At 42.2% G+C, this 24,794-nt stretch overlaps 1 protein-coding gene and 1 long non-coding RNA gene across 14 annotated transcripts in view; one reads left to right on the top strand and one right to left on the bottom strand.

The window, feature by feature from the left end:
- LOC307208299 (transducin beta-like protein 3) overlaps positions 1 to 24,794 on the bottom strand; it is a gene marked incomplete at its 5' end in the record, with an annotated part of 171,556 nt that overhangs the window by 7,918 nt on the left and 138,844 nt on the right. For 2 of the 7 annotated variants that reach the window (XR_013835046.1, XR_013835047.1), the window contains 2 exons: positions 1,798 to 1,954; positions 10,246 to 10,339. The other 5 variants (XR_013835045.1, XR_013835049.1, XR_013835044.1 and 2 more) reach the window with 5 other exon arrangements.
- The window catches only part of LOC307208316, a 116,160-nt gene continuing 114,888 nt past the window's right edge, over positions 23,523 to 24,794 (top strand). For 5 of the 7 annotated variants that reach the window (XR_013835073.1, XR_013835074.1, XR_013835075.1 and 2 more), the window contains exon 1: positions 23,523 to 23,547. This is a non-coding gene — a long non-coding RNA (uncharacterized lncRNA). The remainder of the gene's footprint in view (positions 23,548 to 24,794) is intronic. The other 2 variants (XR_013835078.1, XR_013835079.1) reach the window with 2 other exon arrangements.

The raw sequence follows: 24,794 nt of genomic DNA on the forward strand, positions 1-24,794 counted from the left end.
CCTTCCTTGTTAATCTCCCAAGTCTAAAAGTGGTCACAATTTTAAAGTCCTTTTCTTCCTCCAAAGGCCACCACTTGGAAAATTCCTTTGTCAAAAACTCAATTAAGTTCCCTTGTTCGGATTCAAGTTCTGGTATAAACCTCAATTTTAAGTTATTTTCCCGGGCCCGAAGTTCGATCATAGACAAATAGGCCTGCTGTTCCCCCACCTGCTTGTGCAATGGTCTTACCTCCTGCTCCAGTGCCTCAGTTTTCTGGATGGCTTCCTCTGCCAATTTCCGATTTCCTACAGTGGATTCAGATAAATTGCCAATTGCTTGAGCATTCAAGGTAACTTGTTCAGTTAGCTTGTTGACACAATCTCTGGTCTGATCAATTTTTGCCGTTTGTTCATCCACTTTTTTGTCTAGGCCTTCCAGTTTTTCAAGTATTCTGTCTAATACTGAAGCAGATCCACCTGTTGCCATATCTTCTCCCAGCAGATGCTCACTTTCTTCTAGTTCTAAAACATCAGGAACGGATGATCTGCGCGGCTGTGAAAGTAAATTCAAGGTTGTTTGTCTTTTCCCTCTAGCCGCTCTTGTTAGTCTCCCAGTGCCACTCATTCCAATTCTGTCTGGTAGTCAAGGTCAAATTGGATATGTTCCCATAAGAATCCACAGGCCCATAAAGTAAACAACCAAGTAGGAGGAAAAGGGAACCGAAAGGAAAGTCACATATGATTGTAAATCCAAAGCCCTCTAGAGGGAGCCCACTTATATTGTAGGGAAGAAGTCAGATTATTAATATCAATTATTTAAATCTTCAAGATTTTTCCAAATTTCAATACTTTAAAAGCACTGTCCAAACAGCCTTTAATCTCCAAAAGACCTTCAGTTTAGTTGTGTTTGGCAGAGTTGGTCTCAGAATGTCACAATGTCTCAATAAGTGCAGAATATAACAGTTCAATGTAACAGTTCCGCTAAAGCTCAGCTAGTAACAACTCCAGCAACAAGGTATCAAAATCTTGCAGTCTGACAGTTCTGTTATCTAGGCAGTCCGACTGCCTGGGATTCTTTGTCAATTTGTAAATCCAGCAGAACAGGTGAAACACAGTTCGTATTTCGAAATAAGGCTTTTAAAAAGTTAAGTCCCAAAGCAACTTAAATAGATGTAAGAGTTGATTGCCTTTTAATGCCTCTTCAAAGGCTCCAAGCATGAAAGTCTTTGCTTTAAATCTTAAGCAGTGGCAAGAGACGGACTTCCTGGTTTCGTCTCTCGCTTTTAGCCGAATTAGCAAAAATTTATCCTCCAAATCTTTCTTTCTTTTCTTACTCACGAGTTGTTGGTTTCAAGCCGAATGTTTCCAGGAAAAGAGGACAGCGCTCACCGACAGCAGCTACGCGGCTTCACTCTACAGGAAGAGCGATTGACTCACAGCAGCACGCCAACCCTTCCACGTTCCGGGACCTCTTACGGGGTCCCTTCTACGTTTCGGGGGACGCTCCTGGTGCCCGCCGAGTCCCACGGCCACAGGCTTTCGCTGCCTGTGGTTTTCCGATGTGGGTCTCCGCTGCGCCGTAGCGGACGACCCGTTCCTGCAGAGCTCCCTCTTCGCAGTTAGAAGAGGGCAGCCATTGCCGGACGCGCCGCCTCCGGAAGTCCATTTTCCATTCAACTTGATGACCTTCCGCACAAGAAAATTGATGTGACCAAGAGATGGAATTGAGGAATTGGCCTTTGCAGACAGTGCTAGGACATTTGTTGGCTGCATTCTCTCCCTCAAAGTCCTTTTGTACTTCATAAAACTCACACCCACATCACCAAAGGCCCTTGCACATTATTCTGGAATCTGCATTTATAAGCTTTCTTAGGAAACGGGGTGATTTTCAGTTTGATGTTCCTAGAAATTATTTGTACTGATGAGGCGAATCCAAATGATCCATTTTTAATCAAGGGATTCCTGAAGTGAAGTACTGTGGTGAGAAGAACCAAAACAGATTGGTCTTTAGCCTTAATTAACATGACAGTGTCTCTCTCTCTCTGTAAAAATGCTAAAGTCAGGCATTTAGGAAGAATTAGGAGCCTGGATACCCTCTGTAAATGCTTTCTGAGCAGAGTTCAAATGGGTTTTTTCCCCTTATACAAAGCTAGCAAATCTTCTTTCTTTCCTGGGCTGTCTTTGTTCCTAACATTGTGGCCACTGTGGAAGGTCATCACACCTCCTGGCCATATCAAGTAGAGAGCAGTGGAGGGTCTGAAAAACACCAGGGCACTTGTTAGTTAAGAACTCTTGAGTCTCTAATGAAGTACTAAAAAGTTAATCACTGAAAAGGTGGCCTCCTAGGAGGATGAGAATATTTGGTTAAAAAGCAAAGCTTGGGCTGGAGGAAGGAGCAAATGCATCTGTTTGTTTTATTAAGGACTGCAGAGAACATACTAGAGAGTTTAACTTAAAATATGCACAGCAACATGCCATGACTGAATTCATTGCTGTCTGACAACACAGACAATGCTCTAGATATGCAAAGTATTATATTTAAAATTATAGTTGCTCTGCACATCAAAGGGGGGGAATGTTTTGTTCTTTGTTGCAACCAAAACAAAAAACAAAAACCCACCCACCCCACCCTCACATTCCTGAGCTCTAAATTGAAAGTAATTTAATAGTCATATTTAAATGCGTGAACATTATTTATAATGGGTTTCTGAAAAGCAGTTTTGCTGAACAAATGACAATAAAACAGTGCCTGAAACAAATTTACCTACCGTACCTATTATCAGTAAGCAGCTTATATTTTATGGAAGGATTATTTCACAACTAGGACAAGGCTTTCAGAATAGGGTTAGAAACACCAAACATTTTCGAACACAAAGAATTACAAGTGCATCTCAAAGTACCAGTGTGCCATGGAAAAGAAACACTTAATTTACTATCGAACATTTCAGCAGTCAGTGTAATCTGTTTGAGTCACTCTTACCAGGGATGACACATCTTCCACCCCCCACCCCACCCCCTTTAGAGCAAAATATGGGCTGGAATACATTGCTTCTTGCTCAGTAGGAAGAAGTAATTCTGACATCATGTTTACCCCAGCAACCTCTTACAAAAAACAATTCATGCCCTCAGTAATTCCTTCAGAATGGAAACCAGTCAGTTAAGGGTGTCAACCTGTAAACTATTTTTATGTACAGATAACAGTGCTGTACATGCTTTTACATTGCTTACAATAAAGGGGCCCATTCAGGGAAGATTTCTAAATTGGTGTGTGTGTGTGTGTGTGTGTGTCCTGCTTTACTTGGCAAGTATGTTTATTGCAGTTAGTCTGGTGTTCCACTGTTGTTTCCCATTACATTTCACTTTTAATTTGCATACCACCTTTTTATATTACTATACACAAGGAGGTTTACAAGCTGAAATGATGATGATGAATATAACATGTGGAAAGGAGATCCACTTCTCCTAACACTTAGTGATATGAAGGATGCATGTGCTGGGGAACTGTGGCTCCCTGGCACATATCCATTACGCGTTAGGAGACATGTGTCTCATTCCTACACTTTTAAGTATTTTACTGCAGCAGAGGCGGATTTACGGGAGCATAACTGGTTCAGTCACACAGGGTACAGAAACTTGGGGGTGCTGCAACTATTACACAGCATGGAAGGCAAGAGGCGGGGTTTTGTTGTTGTTTTTTGCCAAATTCTGGCATCACACAGGGTGTCACTGAAATTTGAGACCTCAAGGTCTGCCACCAACTGCAGCCTACACTAGTTTAGCCACAGCAAACATTGTTTCTGTGTAAAGTAGCCAAAAGGCCAGAGACAACAAGCACAGGTTCCACTTACCAGGAAATTGTTAAAAATATTATCTTTGCAGTAGCTTCCCTCCACACAGTCTTCCATGCTACTGAGCAAAACAGCAGAGGAAAGGCAGAATAGAACATGTACACCAATAACACACTATCACTTCTTTGGATTACATCACAAATGCAAAGTTCACAAAGACCCACATCTGGAATGTGGACTGTTTGGGGCTCTATATGAGTGTCCTGTATCTTCTGCAACTGGCTGTGCCCCATCAGAAGCCTCAAACAGACACACTTTACTACCACCTGAGATGAGAATGGCAATAGCCTGTTTACACCGGACCTTAAAGGTAAAGGTAAAGGTACCCCTGCCCGTACGGGCCAGTCTTGACAGACTCTGGGGTTGTGCGCCCATCTCACTTAAGAGGCCAGGGGCCAGCGCTGTCCGGAGACACTTCCAGGTCACGTGGCCAGCGTGACATCGCTGCTCTGGCCAGAGCCAGAGCCAGAGCCGCACACGGAAACGCCGTTTACCTTCCCGCTGGTAAGCGGTCCCTATTTATCTACTTGCACCCGGAGGTGCTTTCGAACTGCTAGGTTGGCAGGCGCTGGGACCGAGCAGCGGGAGTGCACCCCACCGCAGGGATTCAAACCGCCGACCTTTCGATCGGCAAGCCCTAGGCGCTGAGGCTTTAACCCACAGTGCCACCTGCGTCCCACTACACCGGACCTTAGACTTATTTTAATGTGACCTTCCCCCATAGCTAATCTAAATACTTTGGGTCAGTGTTTCCCAAACTTGGGTCTCCAGCTGTTATTGGACTATGACTCCCATCATCCCTGACCACTGGTCCTGCTAGCTAGGGATGATGGGAGTTGTAGTCTACACACAGCTGGAGACCCAAGTTTGGGAAACACTGCTATAGACCTAATATTTAGCATAGAAAAATGCTGTCCACTGAAACATGCTGGTTTCTTTTTAACTTAGTTGCCATTCAAGCAGCATCTGTTGTTTAACTGTAGTTTTATTGTGCTTCTATTTTTTTGCAGAAAAAGTCAAATGCAGCAGTTTGACTTCACCCCTGAGATGCACTCTACTGTCTCCCAAGACAGATGGATGGCAACAACATTTTGTGAGTGGGTATGTGTATGTGTGTGTGTGTGAACCTCGTTATTTCATTTGAAGGGAAGTATAATTTTAAGTAATAAACATTACTAAAAACAGCAACAATAATTAATAACATGCCGTACTGGGGTTAGTTTGCAGAGTCAGCTCCTGATCATCAAATGCTGATAAACCAGGTAATGAGAATATATGCATATGAGCCAGCCCAGTAAGGGTTTTATGTGTGGGTTCAAATATTTATTCCTATGAGTGTGCGTGCTTCACATTCCCCCCCCCCAGTCTTATATGCATTGAATTAACAACACTGATTTCAGTGGCTCTTAGGGCTCATCTGCACTTTCATTTGTCTCACTACTTTCCCCCCAGGAAAACCCATTGTTTAGCACTGAATCAGAAAGTGTGGCAATTGGGTTTTCTTTGGATTGCAGTTTGTTCTGATTTAGTGCTAAAGAGTGGGTTTTCCAGGGGAAAGTGGCAGGGCAGAGGCAAAACCACTTGGACCTGTCCCTAGAAAGCATGGGACAAACAGAAAACCACTCTGAGGGTGCAGAAGAGTGCAGCTTGACTTAGGTAAACTCCATTTTAAGAAATGTTGGTTGCAATATAAATTTCCGGGGCAGAAACAGAAGATTTATAACAAAAGCATACATTCATAAACTCTTGATTTGGCGCCAAAAAAATAAAATAAAAATCTTGTATAAACAAGGCAAACTCTTTCAGTTGCCAGATACAGTACAAGGTTTTACCCGGAACATCCAAATGGAGAAATCTCTCCTAGCTTGGTTCCGGCTGGGTCCTTCAAGAAGATACAGCTGCTGTATGAAGGGTAAAGCTGAAAGATGAGTGGCCCTAGTGCTTGCTTACTCAGAAACACTTTAAAGCTCAGAACAGGAGAATCTCTTTTAATAGCAGGGTTCACTTGATTTGATTGCTTACAGTGAATTTTGTAAAATATGTAGGAAAGGCAACATCTGGTTTGGTTTACATCAGCTGTTTACATAGAAGACACTGGAAGCTACCACCTGAAAAAATATTATAATCCTCATTCAAAGGGAACTTGTCTCAGAGTACTATAGGACACATCAGAATCTGCGATTAGCCAGCTTTTCACCTCTGGGTGCTGCTACACTTGGGAATAAACAAAAACACGAATCCTTTAAGAACAGCTCAAATGTAATTTTTGTTTTAGGAAAACATACATAGAACTATTCTGAAAAGCGATGGGTCTCTTTTATACTTGTCTTTCCTGATTCATCCTCTATCTTTCATTTGCAGTTGATCTCTGATTAAACAATCACCAGGCTATTGTGGTTAGGAAGACTACTGCAACAGTGCATTGCTAAAAACTGAGCAAGCATAAAAAGCAGGTAGTAGTCCTTTGTGCCGATTTTTAAATCCATTGATCTCTTTGATAAATCAGAACTAAAACAGAAAGACAAAGGTGATGTTTTCTAGGAATGATAAAGTCAGAAATCAACCTTCTAAGGTTACAGTCCCAAGCACATGTTAAGTAAGTCCAAGGAAGTGAGTTGAACTTCTAAGTAAACATGGATTGGATTGAGTTTTAAGAGGTGGCTTTGCACAGGTCCAATTGCCAAGGGTAACATGATGAGTATGGGGGTAACATGAAGGAAGTGGCAATTGCTTCCTGCACTGTCTTGAAAATCTGAAGAGAGAGTGTGTGGCGAAAATAAAGGGCTTACAATGTGGCTGAATTCATACTGAAAAAATGCTGTATTGAAAACAATATGCCGTTTTTAGGGACACGGGTGGCGCTGTGGGTTAAACCACAGAGCCTAGGACTTGCCGATCAGAAGGTCGGCGGTTCGAATCCCCGCAATGGGGTGAGCTCCCGTTGCTCGGTCCCTGCTCCTGCCAACCTAGCAGTTCAAAAGCACGTCAAGTGCAAGTAGATAAATAGGTACCGCTCCGGCGGGAAGGTAAATGGCGTTTCCGTGCGCTGCTCTGGATCACCAGAAGTGGCTTAGTCATGCTGGCCACATGACCTGGAAGCTGTACACCAGCTCCCTCGGCCAATAAAGAGAGATGAGCGCCGCAACCCCAGAGTTGGTCACGACTGGACCTAATGGTCAGGGGTCCCTTTACTTTACTTTTATGCCATTTCTACTTGTGATTTTTGATCTGCAGGGACTCATTCACATGTGCAAATCCTCTGAAGTCTACAGTCATGTGATTATCACTTATGTCAGAATGGTCTCTGTCCAGTTACAGGCATCACCTCCTCTCGGTTTTTAAGGAGTGGCCACATGCCTAGTAGTTGTCTGCTTCCACTTCATTTTCAAAAAAAGGCCCTCTGAGTTCCCTTCATCTTTACTGTCTGTTAAATGCTGTCCTTTGAAGTGGGTGGGGGATTTTGAGAAGCCACAGACGAAATGCAGTACAGTTTCGATTCCAAATCCTGGCTTAAAACAAACACCCTCTTAATTGCTTGTAGTGCATTTGCTGGCTGGGATTCCGGGGTTTTTCCCCAGCCAATTCTTCAAGCAAATTACAAAACTACACAGAATGCCAGCGAAATTGTGAAAGCTGTTTACCCTGCATTTCTGAAGATGGAGCAATGTTAAAATCAGTGCTCAACATCTTCTAAAGCTGGGGTCTCCAATGTGGAACCCATGGGCGCCCTGAGACAGCCACCTTCCCATTTTCCTTCTGTTAAATTAGTAGTCTATGGTCTTCACAACTGTTTCTTGGATTTCCAAATGTGGTCCTGGGCTTAAAATGACTGAGAACCTCTGTTCTAAAATTCTCAAGTTTTAAAGCACTAAACAGGCTATGACAGGATTCCAGAAAATGTGCAAGAACCCATAAAAGAAAAGAAACTTCTGCCCTCAATTTCATAATGAAAAGTCAGTTTTGTGGACTTTTTGGCTGACCTGATCCTCTTCTATGGCATTTGGAGAACCAGTGCAATAACTTTATTTCCAAATTCTTTCAAAACCTCAATACAGATATGTCTTTAACAGCTTTCACTTGTGTTTGTAGGAGGCAGGGTGGAGTATTTGTGGAAGGTGAAAGAAAACCATAGTCAGAAGTATTTATGTGAGATTGGTAAGGAACCGTCAAATAAATCCCAGGATCAGGTTGTTACCATGCAAAGACATATTCTCCCAGTCTTCTTTTTCATATAAATCCCAGGATCAGGATGCAAACACATGTTCTCCCAGACTTGTTTTAAGGTCCAGCCTTTGTTTTTGTACTTGCACTTATATTTGCTTCCCACTGATGTATGATTTCCTTCTATAGGGTACTAATGTTCCTGCTCTCCTGTTTTGTTACAGATGTGTGGTGGTTTGATGTCGACTTTATATTTTCTGTTTGTTCTCCATACAACCGAAAACAAAATAAAAAAATGTTTTAAAAAATATTCAGGAAAATACAAATGTACTTCTTTTGGCTGTGAAAAATAAAAAACAAACAAACAAGTTTCCTTCAACTTTGCAGCCTATTAAATGTATTTCCTTTTAAGTGGGAACATGACATGATGATACTTTGGTTAGAGTGGGTTCCTTAAAATGATGACTCACAGAGGTACATTTAAAGCGCTTGAGAATCAATTCTTTTCGTAAGCTCTTAAGCATTATTTCAAGCATGAAATGCACTGGTTAACTAGCAAGTAGTAGTGAAGGCATATCCATGTAATAGATGCCATAATATTTTCCTTTCAAAAGTCCAGCCCTTGACTGAGTTGGAAAACCCCAGTGTTGGGTGTTAACGATGATGCTGAACATGGCATGCAGCACTATTATATGCTATCAGGAGGAAATAGCTTCTGCAGCTGTTGCATGAAGAGGAGGTACCCAGACTCAGCAATGGGTTAGTGAATGTCGCTGCCACTACAGCAGGGGTGGGGGACATTTTTCAGCCAAAGGACCATCCCTTTCTGGCCTACCTTCTTAGTGCCACACTTGTCAGTGGTAGGTGGGACCAGAGGGAAAACTGGATAGAGAATAAATGTCAGGGTGGGTGCCTGGAGCAGGTTGGAAACAATTCAGACTGTGTCCGTGAAGTTAATGACCTTTATTCAAAGAAACAAAACAGCTCAGGAGGGCAGGCTGAGTGAGCACAGCAACTCTTCCCAGTAGACGTCTCATGGAGGTACTCAAATGATAAGTGCAGGTTCCGGATTGGTTCACTCGGGGAGAGGCGGTCCTTCAGGTATTGTGGTCCTGAGCCATTCAACGCTTCATAGGTCAAAACCTGCACTTTGAATTGTGCCCAGACACTAATTGGCAGCCAGTGCAGTCAGGCTAGGATTGGCATTATACACTCAAACTATCTTGCCGCAGTAGTGGAGCCAACTTGAATAAAATTTTCAAGTGTGTATGTGTGTGTGCAGGTAAGCCCTGCCCCATATAACTGATTGACCCTGGCATCTAGGAGTTGGCTCCTATGTGCCACAGTGAGTAAACTGGCCACCAAATTCTGCACCAGGCAAAGTTTCTTAACTGTCTTCAGAGACAGTCTTATGTATAACATTGAAATATGTATAGCGTTGCAATAATCTAATCTAGAGGTTACCAGAGCACAGATAACAGTAGTTATGCTATCTCTGTCCAGATAGGGATGCTGTTGGGCCAGCAGCCAAAGCTGATGGAAGCCATGCTACCAAGGCCACCTGAGCCCCAAGGGATAGAAATGAATACAGAATAACCCCTAAGCTGCATATACACAGACTACAAACAGTGCATTTTTTCTTTTAGGTAAAAACACAGTCAGCTGACAGTGATATCAGTCATTCATCTGCATGCTGAAGAATGCATACAATGCCATTGTGATATAATAATATTAGTAAACACATATTGCATCCTGCGAACAGATATGAGGGTTGTGCAGCAGCTCTGTGTATACCTAACATTATGAAACAAATTGGAGTGATTTGGGGAGAGGTTCTGACTATTCTGAGCCAGATCGCACAGTTGACAAGTTATCTTGAGTCAGATCAAAGACTGAGTGGCTCTGTAGCCTCAGCTGCCCACAAAATGTGCAACCATTTGTTTTTGTTTTCCAAAACACAACAAACCAACTGAGGAAACACCCAGAACTTGAGAGGGAAAGTGGTGGTGGGATCTTTCATCTTGAAAGACTGGTTTAGCTTTTCATCACAGTGAATTATTTCCCAAGGGCATTCCAATCACATTGATTTGGGGCAAGGGATTTAAAACTGTGCTTTAGTTTAGTCTATCATAGTATCCCCCAAAATTCATGGGAGGCAGAACCCCACCCCCACCCCTTGAGGTAACAGGGCCCTTGCAGGGAGATTAATTCCCAATGCTACTCCGCCCCCCCCCCCCGTGATTCTTATTGTACTCACTCCAAAACAGTAGTCTTCTCTTGGGAGAGAACCATTATAACTATCCTTCTAAAATCTGTCAGGCTTCATTCCATGTCTGCAAATGCATCCAATTCTGGCAGAAAAAGAAAAAGGTGCCCTACATGAAAATCCTGGGATGTATCCACCTACAATTTGGTAAGTTAAATCCACTTTAGAAAAGCTGCTATGCCTGCAAATTCCATCCACTCTGTGAAAAAGAAAAAAGTTATAGCCACTTTAGATTTCCTGTTGTAGTGAATAGGGTGTATGGGATCAGAACTTCATTTTTAACAGATCCGATTTGGTATCAAATAACAAGACAAATCGAAAAGATACAGTGTGGCTTCCAAACAAGTCATGCTGCTTCCCAACATGATAGATACAAATCAAATCTTGTGCCTGGTGCACATCCCCAACAGATACCGTATTGTTCGCTCTATGGGACACACTTTTCCCCCTCCAAAAATGGAGGGGAAATATGTGTGCATCCCATGGAGCGAATGCAGGCTTTCGCTGAAGCCTGGAGAGCGAGAGGGGTCAGTGCGCACCGACCCCTCTCGCTCTCCAGGCAGCTATCCGCAAGCCTTCTGAGCGCGGCAGGAGTTCCCGCCGGGCTCCAAAGGCTTGCAGATAGCAGCCTGAAGCCTGAAGCCTGGGGAGCGCAGCGCCAATTCCCGCTGTGCTCCCCGGGCTTCAAGCAGCTATCCGCAAGCCTTCGGAGCCTGGCGGGAGTTCCCGCTGGGCTCTGAAGGCTTGCGAAAAACAGCCTGTTCTGGGGGCAGCCCCGCAAGCTCCGGGGGAGCGGCGGCGAGGTTGCGCACAATCTTGCCTCCGCTTCTGGACCTGTTCTGGGGGCTGGGGTTGGGGGAAGCTCGGGCTTCCACCGCCCCAGCCCCGCAGCTAAAAACGAAGCCGCGCGCAGCCTCTCCCGGCTGGAGAGGTTGCGCGTGGCTAAACAGGAAGCCAAGACAGCCAGCAGGATGGATCCCGCTCGCTGTCTTGCCTTCTTTGCTCTTTGGGGCTGGGGGGGGGGATAAATATTTTTTTCTTTATTTCCCCCCCCTAAAAACTAGGTGAGCCCTATGGTCCAGTGTGCCCTATGGAGCGAAAAATATGGTACATTCCTAGCTGACACTGGAAACCCCTCTCCCTCCATTTTAAGGCACTTAAAAAGCATGAAAGATGCTATTTGGCATGTCCCACTTTCAAACTTCCATTAAAAAAATTATCCCCCCCTAATCCAAAGTTAATTCACATGGGCAACTCCTGCAGCTCAGCAGTCTGCTCTTTCTGTACCTTGGCTTGCTTTGTGTTGGGCCTGGACGTTATGAATCAGATTTTACTCTCTGATCTTTAGGCAAGAGAAGTTGAAAGAGACCTCTATTGTGATGAAGAAATGGTGCGTTATGGGTGCACCAAATTTACGAGCATGACTACCATTGATTTCAGTGTGGCTACTCTGAGTAAAATTTAGCTGGATACAATCTAGGGCTTCCAGTTCAGGAGGGAGGTTATCCAGGCTTGGTGGTGTTCCAGCAACTCTTTTAATACTCTTTTGGTACGATATGCATAGCAATAACTTAACAAATCTGGGTTTCCTGGATCATACTTCATTCAAAAAATGTCAAACTAAATGACTTTCATATTCTTTAAATTTCTATGGGTTGCAGATAGCCTTGGTTCAGATAAATTGAATTCTACTGTAATCCCCGAGTACTTAAAGGATTTTGAACATTATCTTGATAATTATTTTGTCTTCTCTTTACTCATTTACTGACTTATATAGGATTTATAGTATTTTTTACTGTGAGAGCTTCCCCTGCAAATAAGCAATCCCATTGAGACTTCATATATTACTGTTTTGGAGCATCTTTCTTGCTATGGTAATATTTCCTAAATTGCTTTTGAACACAGTAAAGAATTCAAATGCTAAGTTCTCAAGGCATTAAGGATCAGCTGGTGCCTCCTGCAAAACTCTTGACAAAATCCCATTAAGGAAGGAGGGAGGGAATTCTGCTGATACAATTCATCATACTGTGCATTTATCTAATTCTTTTCCCCTCAGTGCTCATTATGAATTTTAGTAGTGAGACAGACATTTCACTTCTAAATATTTCAGTGATGTCAACAGCTTATTGGTTCTTCATATTCTCAAGCTGAGATCCACCACAGACCAAACATCTGTCAACCCAAAGGAATTGGGTTTGGAGGTACTGCAGTATCTCCCCCACCCCCTTTTAAACATGGTATCTGAAAACAGAAAAACCATAATCCTGAACCTATCATGCCAATGAACAGAAGGGCTGAGAATAGTATGCACTGATCAGTCGACTATGTAAGTCAAAACTTGCCCCAGGTCCTATTTGCAAGAAAAAATGTAGAGGATGATGATGATGATTTAATATCAATGCACACACCACAGTGGCCATGTTATCCATGTCCAGGAAAGGGTGCAGTTGATGCACCAGCTGATGATAGGCATTTTTTTTACCATAGAGGCCATAAGGGCCTCCATGGATAAATATGGTTTCAAGAACATCCTACACTTTCAGAGGGAGTGCAACCATATCTAGAACAGGCAGACCTGGGAATCATTTACCCATAGTGAAGCAGGACTCAGCTTCAATGTATTGATCCTCATCTACTCCACCACTGTATCCAGTCATGTGTTCAGCTTATGCATGGCCTCCCCTGACTCAGATTTAATGGAAAAGTAGAACTGTAGACATGTAGTCCCCTGATGCTATTCTCTGGTAACGGTCATGCAAGAAGGAGCAGAACCACTGTAAAACAGTGCCTCCAACTCCCAACAGAAATGCTCCATTGACTATGGTCAATGGTGTCAAAAGCCACTGAGATATCCAATGGTAGCAGTAGGGTTGCACTCCTCCTGTCTCTCCCTTGAATGAGCTCTTATGTCAGGGTGAACACGGCTGAATTTATGCCCAACACATGCCTGAAAATGGCAGGAATGCCTGGGATGGTTCCTGGTAATCTGTTTCCTCCAATAGTGACTTTAGGTGAACTGCCGCTGTCTGCTTGAGCCCCTTACTCAAAAAGGTGGTATTAGACACTGGACGATAGTTATCAACACCTCAGGGTCTAGGGAGGGTTTTTCCAGAAGGGGGCATAGTACTTCCTCATTCAAGACAGTTAGGACAACCCAGCACCAAAATTATGTGTTAACCATCACTTGGACTTCCCCTGACTAGATCCTCCCCACTTGCCAGCTTGAATGGACATGCCAGGATAGGCAAGGGTCAAGAGGTGGAATGGACATTTTGAAGCACAATGTCAACATCCTACAGCCTCAATAGCTGGAACAGATCTCACAGAACTGGATAAGACAGGATAAGACAGAAAGCTCACCAGCAGTGGCTACCATTTGCCTTCTCCATGTGCAAATCAGCACATGCTGCTGCTGCACATAAACTAGGTGACCTATACATGGGAGTGCTGGTGCAAACTGAAAGGGGCAGTATGCACATAACTGCATAAAAGCTCTCATTGCCATGCAGAATGCAGGCAAAGGAGAACAGGCTCACATGTCTCTCAATGCAGAAAAGAAAGTGTATCTTCTCATATGTATTGTGCATGATTCTCACCAGCGCCACATCTGGTTGAATGTGGCCATCTCTGATTGAGGCCAAAGTAATTTGTCCAAGGTCACAAAGTACATTTACAGCAGTGCACTGAACTGAACATTGCACCTCCGGATTTCAGTGTAATGCTTCAAACCTTCATGATTTTTAACAAAGTAGTACCTTAATGCCATTGACCCCCCCCCCCAAAAAAAATTTTTTTTTTAAATGACAATGACAAGATCTCAAACATGATTGGAAGTCAATTCCAATGAGCTTAGTTGGGATTTAATCATAGGAAAGCACTTAAGTGTAGTAACTCATCTCAGAGTACATAACAGAAATGGTGAATCTAAGCAGCATGGATGCAACAGTACCTAGATATGGCCACTAGAAGGGAACTTATTTTAAGGTCACGTTCTTATGTGTATCTACTTAGGAGTAAGTTCCATAGTATTCTCTAAGGTTTACTTCTAAGTAATCACGCACAGAGCTGGGCTGCATGCTTTCTAAACAAATAACAGGATATAAGAATAATACAAAAGTAACAATGGTTGCAGCATAAATTTATGCATCAGTCAAATCAAGACTCCTTGACCCTGTCTCATTGGAATAACTTACTGATATATACATCTTATCAGTCTGACAGATCTGAGCTACAAAGCCAGGTAGGTGTGGATTAAATAATCTTAAATCACAGTGTTCAGTTAAGTGAGCTGCAGACTGCAAGTGAGGCTTCTTAAAGCATTTACCTGTTCGGTGGTGTGCAGCTATAATGAGGACAGGTAAGAACTTTCAAAGTTCTGAAGATAATTGGCTTTGCTACTAAAGGGTTCCAAAATCTAAATTATCTCTCATTTCTGAAAGGATAAGGATCAAAATGATCCTTAATGGTGACAACAGAAAAAAATCAAAGCGCTTGGATTTTTTTTGTTATTGCTAAAAATAAAGTAATAAATTACAGAAAATCAACAATATGCTATTGTATAATTCTTAATAGGGAGAATTCCACTTCCAGTGGAATATCAAGGGCCTCTTCAAATTTCCTTCAGTTGGCATTTCCTTCATTTAGTTCTTTTATGCAGTGGGTGCACTGACCCCCAATCTGCAGAGACATTTGGGAATATAAAAAGATAATTTCACATCCACTGTTTCCCCTTAGCTGTAACAAATTAGCTACATTTTATACTTTTGTCCAGCTCTTTTTATGAGCATGGAGAGTTTAAACAGAAAGCATTCACAGTACATAGATTAATTAGATGTTTCATTTAGGGGGGGGGGAGGAAAATGAGCTGCAGAGTATAATATAAAACACAGCAGGCTTTGACTTTCTGCCTGAAAGCGGTTTTAAAGAAATAATAATAATTAAGAGGGAAATGAACAGCACATGGTATTCTATGCATAAATCAGAGATATTAAAGGCAAATATTTGCTTTTAGATTATGAAGAACTGAGATTTAGCCATAAAAAAGGACTTGAGATGTTAATTTAGCTAAACATGAGCTCTAATCAGTCATTCGTCCTGCGTCTTATTCCATGGCCACGTGTAACAAAAATCAGAGGCAATAGTATTATAACTCAACCTTTCACTGCAAGATGGAATTGGGAAACGTCTCCCCCTCCTTATCTCCGAATCCCTTTGCACACCTCTAAGCCCCATCACACATTTAGAAGAAGCAGTTAGAGAGCTGTATGGAATGCAATAAATTAATCTGGACTTAGTGGGTGGATAAAAGGTTCAGATGGGGTTTGTTATAGACCTGGATAATGTGAATAAAGCGGAAAATGGAATCTTGCATGAACATAATGGGAAAGCAAACAGAGGCAGTGAGGTGGCGATGGCAGCTTTTTGTATTTTAAATACTGGTATTTAAACAGCAAAAATCCAACTTCAATCATCTGAGTGCAAACAAATATTGAAATACTGCTGCCCTGACTTCAGAGACCCAACAAATAAGAAGTTGTGTCCTCAGACAGTGATACACAGTGGCCCAAGAGCATCAACATGGGAAAGTGGTTTTCTTGGGGGGGGGGAGGGGAATTCCGAACCAATTCCAGGCAGCTACAAATTCAAATGTCTCACACTACAGCAATTAAATCAAGAATGAGTTCGAGGTTTAAATAAGAGAATATGAATTAGTTTAGAACCATCCCCAAGGCATTGTAACCAGTGTACAAGACAGCTACTGATAAAGTGCGACTGGAATTCAGCTGTCATGGAATGTGGGAGTCAAATATGGGACTGGCTCCCTCCAATGCAGCATTCCAAATGGCCTATTTTTATGTGGTGACATCATAGCAGACAATTCAGGATGCACCAAGAAGTCTGCTAAATGAAAAGCTGAGGATTTTTTGTTTAAAAAAGTATATGTTGTGTAGTCAGGCAGTCAGAACTTTTAGATTAAACTTGCTAGTCTTATTTGTTCACCACATTTGTCCTCCTTCTTCCAAGAGATAGCATTTGTTATTCTTGTTGTTGTTTAGTCGTTTAGTCGTGTCCGTTCTTCGTGACCCCCTGGACCAGAGCACGCCAGGCACTCCTGTCTTCCACTGCCTCCCACAGTTTGGTCAAACTCATGCTGGTAGCTTCAAGAACACTGTCCAACCATCTCGTCCTCTGTCATCCCCTTCTCCCTGTGCCCTCCATCTTTCCCAACATCAGGGTCTTTTCCAGGGAGTCTTCTCTTCTCATGAGGTGGCCAAAGTACTGGAGTCTCATGCATGAGATAGCATACATGGGAGTAATTCCAATTAATCCAGAAACCAGCAGCTAGACTGGTGACTGGGTGTGGCCGCCGGGACCATATAAAACCGGTCCTGAGAGACCTGCATTGGCTCCCAGTACATTTCTGAGCACAGTTCAAAGTGCTGGTGCTGACTTTTAAAGCCCTAAACAGCCTCAGCCCAGTATACCTGAAGGAGCGTCTCCACCCCCATCGTTCAGCCTGGACACTGAGATCCAGCGCCGAGGGCCTTCTGACGGTTCCCTCACTGCGAGAAGCAAAGTTACAGGGGATCAGGCAGAGGGCCTTCTTGGTAGTGGTGCCTGCCCTGTGGAACACCCTCCCAGCAGATGTCAAGGAAATGAGCCACTATCCTACCTTTAAAAGACATCCGAAGGCAGCCCGGTAGGCAGGGAAGTTTTTAATGTTCAATGCTGTATTGTGTTTTAATATTTGGTTGGGAGCCACCCAGACTGCCTGGAGAAACCCAGCCTGATGGGTGGGGTATAAATAATAAATAATAAATAATAAATAATAAATAATAAATAATAAATAATAAATAATAAATAATAAATAATAAATAATAAATAATAAATAATAAATAATAAATAATAAATAATTATACAGTGGTACCTCGGGTTAAGTACTTAATTCGTTCCGAGTCTTGGACTTGTGAACCAAACCCTGTGGCTTGGTTCACATGTAACATTAAACTATTGATTTAAACAAACTGGAGTTTAATGTGAGCAAGCAGCATGTTTGTACACCCTCCGAAACCATAGTCTGGTTACAGGGAACCAGGCAGAAGGCTTTTTCGGTAGTCACACCAGCCCTGTGGAACAGCTATGTTATTTTTAAAAGACACCTAAGGCAGCCATGCTCAGGTAAGTTTTTAGTGTGTGATGTTATATTGTGCTTTTACTATTTTTTGTTAGGAGCTGTCCAGATTGGCTGGGGCAACCCAGTCAGATGGGCAGCATATAAATGATAAAAGTCGTAATAAAATACTTATCTATCTATCTATCTATCTATCTATGAAACACCAGTCAATCAGGTGTTCCCTGCTGCAGGCACCTGTTATATTTAAACACACATTCAAATATAGCAAAGTCACTTTCCCCCCCTTGCATGTAGGATATGGGTACACACTAAAAACATAACATAATAACCACAAGTACATAAAAAAAGGATTCATTAGCAGCATAATCAAATTAATGTTTCCCAGTCTGCAGAAGATAGCAGCGAGGAACATAAGAGGTCAGCTGCTATCAGCTCTTTGTACAATACTCTAGATGGCTTCAGAACCCCAGAGATGCTAAGTAAGTTGGACAGTTTAAAATGACTCCAGGACATGGAGGCAGAGTTCACTTGGAAGTCATGAAATTTCACTGCATCTATGATGGCTGCTTTGCGGCATTATAAGAACAAACACTCACAGCACTCACATCAGCAAGCAACTTTGAGACACTGTTCTACCTTCTGTACTTAGCTAAGCTCTTATATTTTTAAACAGCAAGAGAGGGAGAAAGAGGAACCATCAACATGCATTTTTTAAATATGTTCTTTTCTGCAGTTCCAATGCTGAAATCACATTACCTCAAAACTAATAAATGCTTTTCGAAATCTGCCAAAGCAGGAACAGGATTCGTGGCTTCCAGTGCAAAGGGGAGGAGTCCACTTGCTGTGTGGTCAAGTGTTGTTCCATCTCCTAAGCAGGAGTGGAGAGAAGAGCAAGAAGCAGTAGGTTCTTCCATGGTGTTTCTTTTGCAAGAGAACTTCCCAAAACATTGTCTCCAATGCATTTTCTGGGGGATCTAGTACATTGGTACCTTGGGTTACATACGCTTCAGGTTACAGACTCCGCTAACCCAGAAATAGTACCTCGGGTAAGAACTTTGCTTCAGGATGAGAACAGAAATCATGCTCTGGCGGCGCAGTGGCAGCAGGAGGCCCCATTAGCTAAAGTGGTGCTTCAGGTTAAGAATAGTTTCAGGTTAAGAACGGACCTCAGGAATGAATTAAGTATGTAACCAGAGGTCCCATTGCAGTTACTATGTCTTACAAGATGGTGTCACATGCTAGGTCATCTCAAGATGGGATTTTACAATAACTGGGAGGTGCCCATAAAACTCTCACATCTGTCAGAAGACATTTTACTTTCCATTTTTATTGGAGCCACTTACACTGTTAAAACTTCAGTCTATCTGGGTCGTTGTTTTTTTGCTATACAATGTATGTAACCTCAGGTTACATACGCTTCAGGTTACATATGCTTCAGGTTACATACGCTTCAGGTTACACACTCCGCTAACCCAGAAGTAGTAACTCGGGTTAAGAACTTTGCTTCAGGATGAGAACAGAAATCGCACAGCAGTGGCGCAGTGGCAGCAGGAGGCCCCATTAGCTAAAGTGGTGCTTCAGGTTAAGAACAGTTTCAGGTTAAGAACAGACCTCTGGAACGAATTAAGTACTTAACCCAAGGTACCACTGTATATGTATGCAAGCATATGCACATATAATGCAGAGATAATGAGTGACCCGTGAGCTTTGCAGCTATGCATGGTCCCCCCCCATCTCTCTCTTTCATTAGATTTAAAAGAATATTTGCACAGAGGTTTCCATTGCTTTTTTAAAAAATGCTGACAATCCACACAATAAATTTATTACAGAGATAAATCTGCCGACAATATTTTTTATTATTCTTATTAAACTTTGTATGCCGCCCTTCTTCCAAACACAAAATACATAATAAAAGCAAGAACCAAAACAAAAACTAACCAACAGCTCAGATGGTTAGAGCATGGTACTGATAACGCCAAGGTTGCAGATTTGATCCCTGTATGGAACGGCTGCCTATTCCTGCATTGCAAGGGGTTGGACTAGATGATCCTTAGTGTCCCTTCCAACTCTACAAGTCTGTGATTCAATAACACCTCTCCCATTTTATCCTTTTGTACCAGCAGGGACATAGCTGGGTGTCACATGGCTAATTTGGTAAGCCAAGGATCATGGTTTGTTGGTCCTGCCTTGCACTGGGAGATCAGCAAAATGAAAGTGATATTTCCATTCACGCTAAATGATATAACATGCCAACAGGGCCACTACATCTCTCAGCTTTTACTTTGGATGCAAAAGTCCACAGAATATTAACTGATTATCTTGCTAAATCCTCTTTAATTATTATCCAAAGCATTCATAGGGCTTGTTTTGTGCCAAATGACCATTATCTTAAATTTTAATTTATGTAATGTTTCTAGGCTTAAGAAAATAATTGTGTGATATAAAACAGGACTGACTCTCTTTAAAACACACACACACACACACACACACACACACACACACACACTTCTGTAATTGAGCTGAGCATACTAGTTCCAGCCTTTTCACAACATAATCTGATATGGGACTTTATTTTCTCAAGGGACTCCCTTGATCGTCTCTTTATAGACATTCAGTCTCTGCAAATATGCTTGTGGTTTCTTTATCAGTAATAGTATTAGGCATGAATGCTTTGGTATACAGTATAATGGGAAATTAAAAGGACTCTCTGTATATACATTTTAGTACAATGGGAAGAAAATGAACAAACATTATAAAAGACTCTGCAAGCAGAAAACACTGTCTAAAGGTTTATCTTGCTTTTCTTTTTTAAAGAAACTGGTAATTGAATATATTTAGACTATTTTGTTTCCTTTTTCACCCATTTGAACTTTGCCACTCAATATCTGACTCTCGGTGTTGCCATGGGGAAGATTGTAATGCCATGAATTCAGGGAAGTAAATTTGTATGTGTAGTTGTTTAATTTGACAAAACCATTAACATAAATTAACTCCTTTTATAGTAGATTCTCTTCTGAAACAACTAGATACAGACACATGCATACACATACACAGGATCTCTCTCTTGGCAAGACTGTTTCCAGGATTTTGGAAAATGGGCTCTCTTTTCCGGTGAATGTAGATGGACAGACAGCACATGAACCAAGTGAGTGCTCAAAGGTACTTCTCCCCATCCACCCCTTTCCAGAAAACACTCTCTCTATTCTTTAACCTACCTCCTTACTCCTCTAAGAAATCCAAATTTGGGATACGGAGGAAACAAAGGTATTCTCACTTTTTGCTGGGAAACTTGAAACTTTTTGAGAGTTCAATGCTAATTCAGAATAACGGCACAGTCAGATCAATGCATACTCCAAGAATCTCTGGCTCTTGCCCAACCCAACTGATTTCTAGTGCAGTTAATTAGATATCACACCAGTTGAATGTTTCCTGTTTTAGGGAAAACCACCACATTTCCCATTTTGCAAATGCAAATGAATGGATCTTTAGTCTTAGAATCATAGAATCATAGAATCACAGAATCATAGAGTTGGAAGAGACCACAAGGGCCATCGAGTCCAACCCCCTGCCAAGCAGGAAACACCATCAGAGCACTCCTGACATATGGTTGTCAAGCCTCTGCTTAAAGACCTCCAAAGAAGGAGACTCCACCACACTCCTAGGCAGCAAATTCCACTGTCAAACAGCTCTTACTGTCAGGAAGTTCTTCCCAATGTTTAGGTGGAATTTTCTTTCTTGTAGTTTGGAGCCATTGCTCCGTGTCCGCTTCTCTGGAGCAGCAGAAAACAACCTTTCTCCCTCCTCTATGTGACATCCTTTTATATATTTGAACATGGCTCACCCCTTAACCTCCTCTTCTCCAGGCTAAACATGCCCAGCTCCCTTAGCCGTTCCTCATAAGGCATCGTTTCCAGGCCTCTGACCATTTTGGTTGCCCTCCTCTGGACACGTTCCAGTTTGTCAGTTTACAGCCTTAACTGTTTACAGTCTTAACTGTAACTGAACCTCCAGCAGCAACCAAAAGGTTGCACTAGATGATCCTCAAGGTCCTTTCCAGCTCTACGATTCTATGATTCTATGAAACTCATTTTCCAAGTGTGGATCCTTATGAAACCAAAACCCAGCACCATCCACCCACAAGAGGGAGGTTATCAGTGTTGGAGAAGCAAACCCCTGGCTTAGCATTATAGATAAACTGGGGGTTGTGATTTGTTTTGCCCTAAGCAAATTTTGATAAGGTTTGTTGCTATTTTACTGATAACAGTTTATTTGGAGCAAAATAAACCATATTGCTTCATTCATAATAAGGGTTGTGGTTTGTTTTGTCCACATGATAAACTATGGTTTACTGTAACATGCAAACTGTGGCACTGTGTGGAAAAGTACCATATTTTTCCTTGTATAGTACTGTATTTTTCTGCCCACGTGTATATTTTTGGGGACTACAAATTAGGAAAATGGGGGGAGATTGCCCAGAGTTGTTGAGTTTTTTGGGGGGAAATTGCTCACTCGAATTAACTACACTGCCACTCGCACACCCAATCATCACTAGCCCTTGGCGCAGCCACTGATAACACGCCCAAAAGCCTCTGACAATCTCCGGCTCACGTCCCCCCTATGCACTATCGATGTATAAGACGACTCCCCAATTTTAAACATAATTATTTTATTAAACAAACCTCGTATTATACGCAGAAAAGTACAGTCCTATCCTGTTTCTTCCCTGATCTCAGCTTCTGCTACTAACAAATGTTTTCATTGAGCAAACCCCTCCTTCAATGTATTTGAATAGGAAGTAAATCAGATATCTCCCTCTCTCTCTCTCTCTCTCTCTCTCTCTCTCTCTCTCTCTCACACACACACACACACACACACACACAGAGTATATATGAGGCTATGCACACAAAGTAGTTTAAAGAAGATTTTATACATCTCATATGCACATGTTCTTTGCATGTTCCACATGATGTTGTCCTCATCCCACGGTCAGCCCAGAATTTCCTCCTCAGAATTTAAGTATGATTTTCTAGATTTCCTGGATAATGCCATAAGGGGGGAAATCCAACATAAAACCACATGGATGTACTGAACATAAAATCACGTGGATGTACTGAAGCATATTGTGTGAATGGTTTTGTTTTGTTTTTACAGCTGTGGTGACGTTTTGCTGGGTGCCATCTATTACTACACCCCCTCCTTCCATTGGCAAGGAGTACCTTGGTGGGCTGCTGATGGAGCCAGGAACAAGAGACGCACTCACACAAACACACGTTTGTAACCTGCTGCTCTGTGCAGGTCTGGTATATTGGAAAACCTGTATTGGGGTGGGGGAGTGGCCACATGCACAGCTAAGCAAATAACTGCACGAATGTGCACAACTGACTTCGGGTTTCCGGAACTCAAGGTGAGTGGGGAATTATTATTTGAGTAGAGGTGACAACACCCAGCCAAATGCATCCCATCAAGCACTGCCCACTAGTGTACATGAGAAACATTTGAGTTCAACTGAAAACAATCATGTGAAGATGAACATGCACAAAACCACACATAGATGAATTGGATCTGTGTAACCTACATGCACATTAGCATGCTGTTGCGTACACAAGTGAAGTATATCAGATAAAATGCAGTGGCAATGAATAAACCAGGATAGAATCAATATGAGATTATGCGTTGTAGTCAATGCTAATACTACCCAGAGAAGCCCTACTGAAATTAATGGACGTGACTAATTTAGGTCCATTAATTTCCATGTGTTGTTTTTAAAATGCAGCTCTTGGGTAGAACTTTGTAATGCTGTATTTAAATTGTTGCAACACATCCTTGGATCTTCTGGTGCAGGGCAGGTAAGAAATCAAATTCATGTTACCATTATTAATCATAATACTAATAAGGGTAAATTGGATACAGCCCTATGTCTGCTAACCCTGTGGAGCTGAATGATTTGTTTTGATGGATTAACTGTAGAATAGAAGAGGAGCACTTCTAAGCAGCACTGAAAAGACAGAATGCAGAGACTGCCTGTTCTTTGCTACAGTCACATGTTAATCTCATATTTGGCTGATGGCCGTGTGTTGTGCCACCCTGTTCTATATTTTGCATGCTGATTGGCTTGTTATTCACTTCTCCCCCAGTTGGAAGCCAGAGCAACTGACGAGGTAAGAGCTGGAAAACAATTACAGTCTATCGAAACAGCCACATTGGTGCTGCGTGTGTTGCAATACTTTATATAATTTATTGGCCATTACTACATTTGCCGGCAATTTTTTTATTTTCTTTTTTAACAAGATCAACATTACGCATTTCTATGAGGACATTTGGGAGGAGACTGGAAACAAGGCTCCAAGAAGGCCTGCTTTAAAGAGTACTACATTTATTTGGTCCGCAGTGAAGTCTTGGCTTGGTGCTGCTACTAGGTCTCAGCACACTCCGTACATCTATGAGGCAAAAGGACAGATTTGATTGAACTAACTAGTTAAGGTGCTACAAACTTTGCAAACTTGCATATTTGCAAGACAACAGGGGATCAGTAGTTGTGTTGTTTTTAAAATGCAGCTAGTGAGTCTTCTAAAATGATGGCTACCAAGCCTGAGCTGCCGTTCTCAACACAGAGGCTGCGAGAAAGCACTGTGTAAATTAGATTATGTAGGGGATTAGGTTACGGTTCTCTCCCAGAGCCTGAAAATCTAACAAGATCTATTTTTATTCTCATCTCTTTTCCTTGAACAAGATAGCATGGCAAGACAGCAGGGCCAATTTGCTCAGTGGAAAGGCACAAACTGTCATAGAGAGAATTGTATATTCATTCTCTCACTAGGGCAGACTTGTGGACTCTACAGTTTGCACTGGTCTTGTGAGCTGGACTTTGTGCCGATGTTGCAGCTCCCAGTTTCTGAGTTCTTACACCACTTTTGATATTTGAGACCTCAGCATGGCACTGAGATAAATGGCAAACTGATGGGAAAGTTACCAGAGGGTGATCTTTTAGGAGACAGTGGTAGCCAGGGGTGTGCCTGTTGGACTACAGCTTGCATTGGATCTAGCCAATGTGGCTAATGGCTAGGGATGATGGGACATGGTCCACAAAATCTTGATGGCACTGTTTTACAAAAAGTGTCCGTTCTTTTGGATGCTCTGATACAGATAAGTGGAGAGATTAAAACATACCAAGTGGGTGAATGAGCAGGTGAGTTGCAAACATGTTCACACATGGATAGTCACCACATCCCATATGGCTGTTTCACTATTCCAGCCAACAAAAGCTGGGAAATATTGCAGATTGATTATGTGTACATGATACAGGGCCACCTAAGCAGCTGTTAGGGATTGATGTGGTGTTAAAAGGGCTGAGGAAAGCCTACCACAGAGATTACAAAAGCTAAGATTAGCACCGCTGCCTTAAGAA

Source organism: Podarcis cretensis (genome assembly GCF_951804945.1).
Source record: "Podarcis cretensis genome assembly, chromosome: Z".
NCBI classification, from domain to species: Eukaryota; Metazoa; Chordata; class Lepidosauria; order Squamata; family Lacertidae; genus Podarcis; species Podarcis cretensis.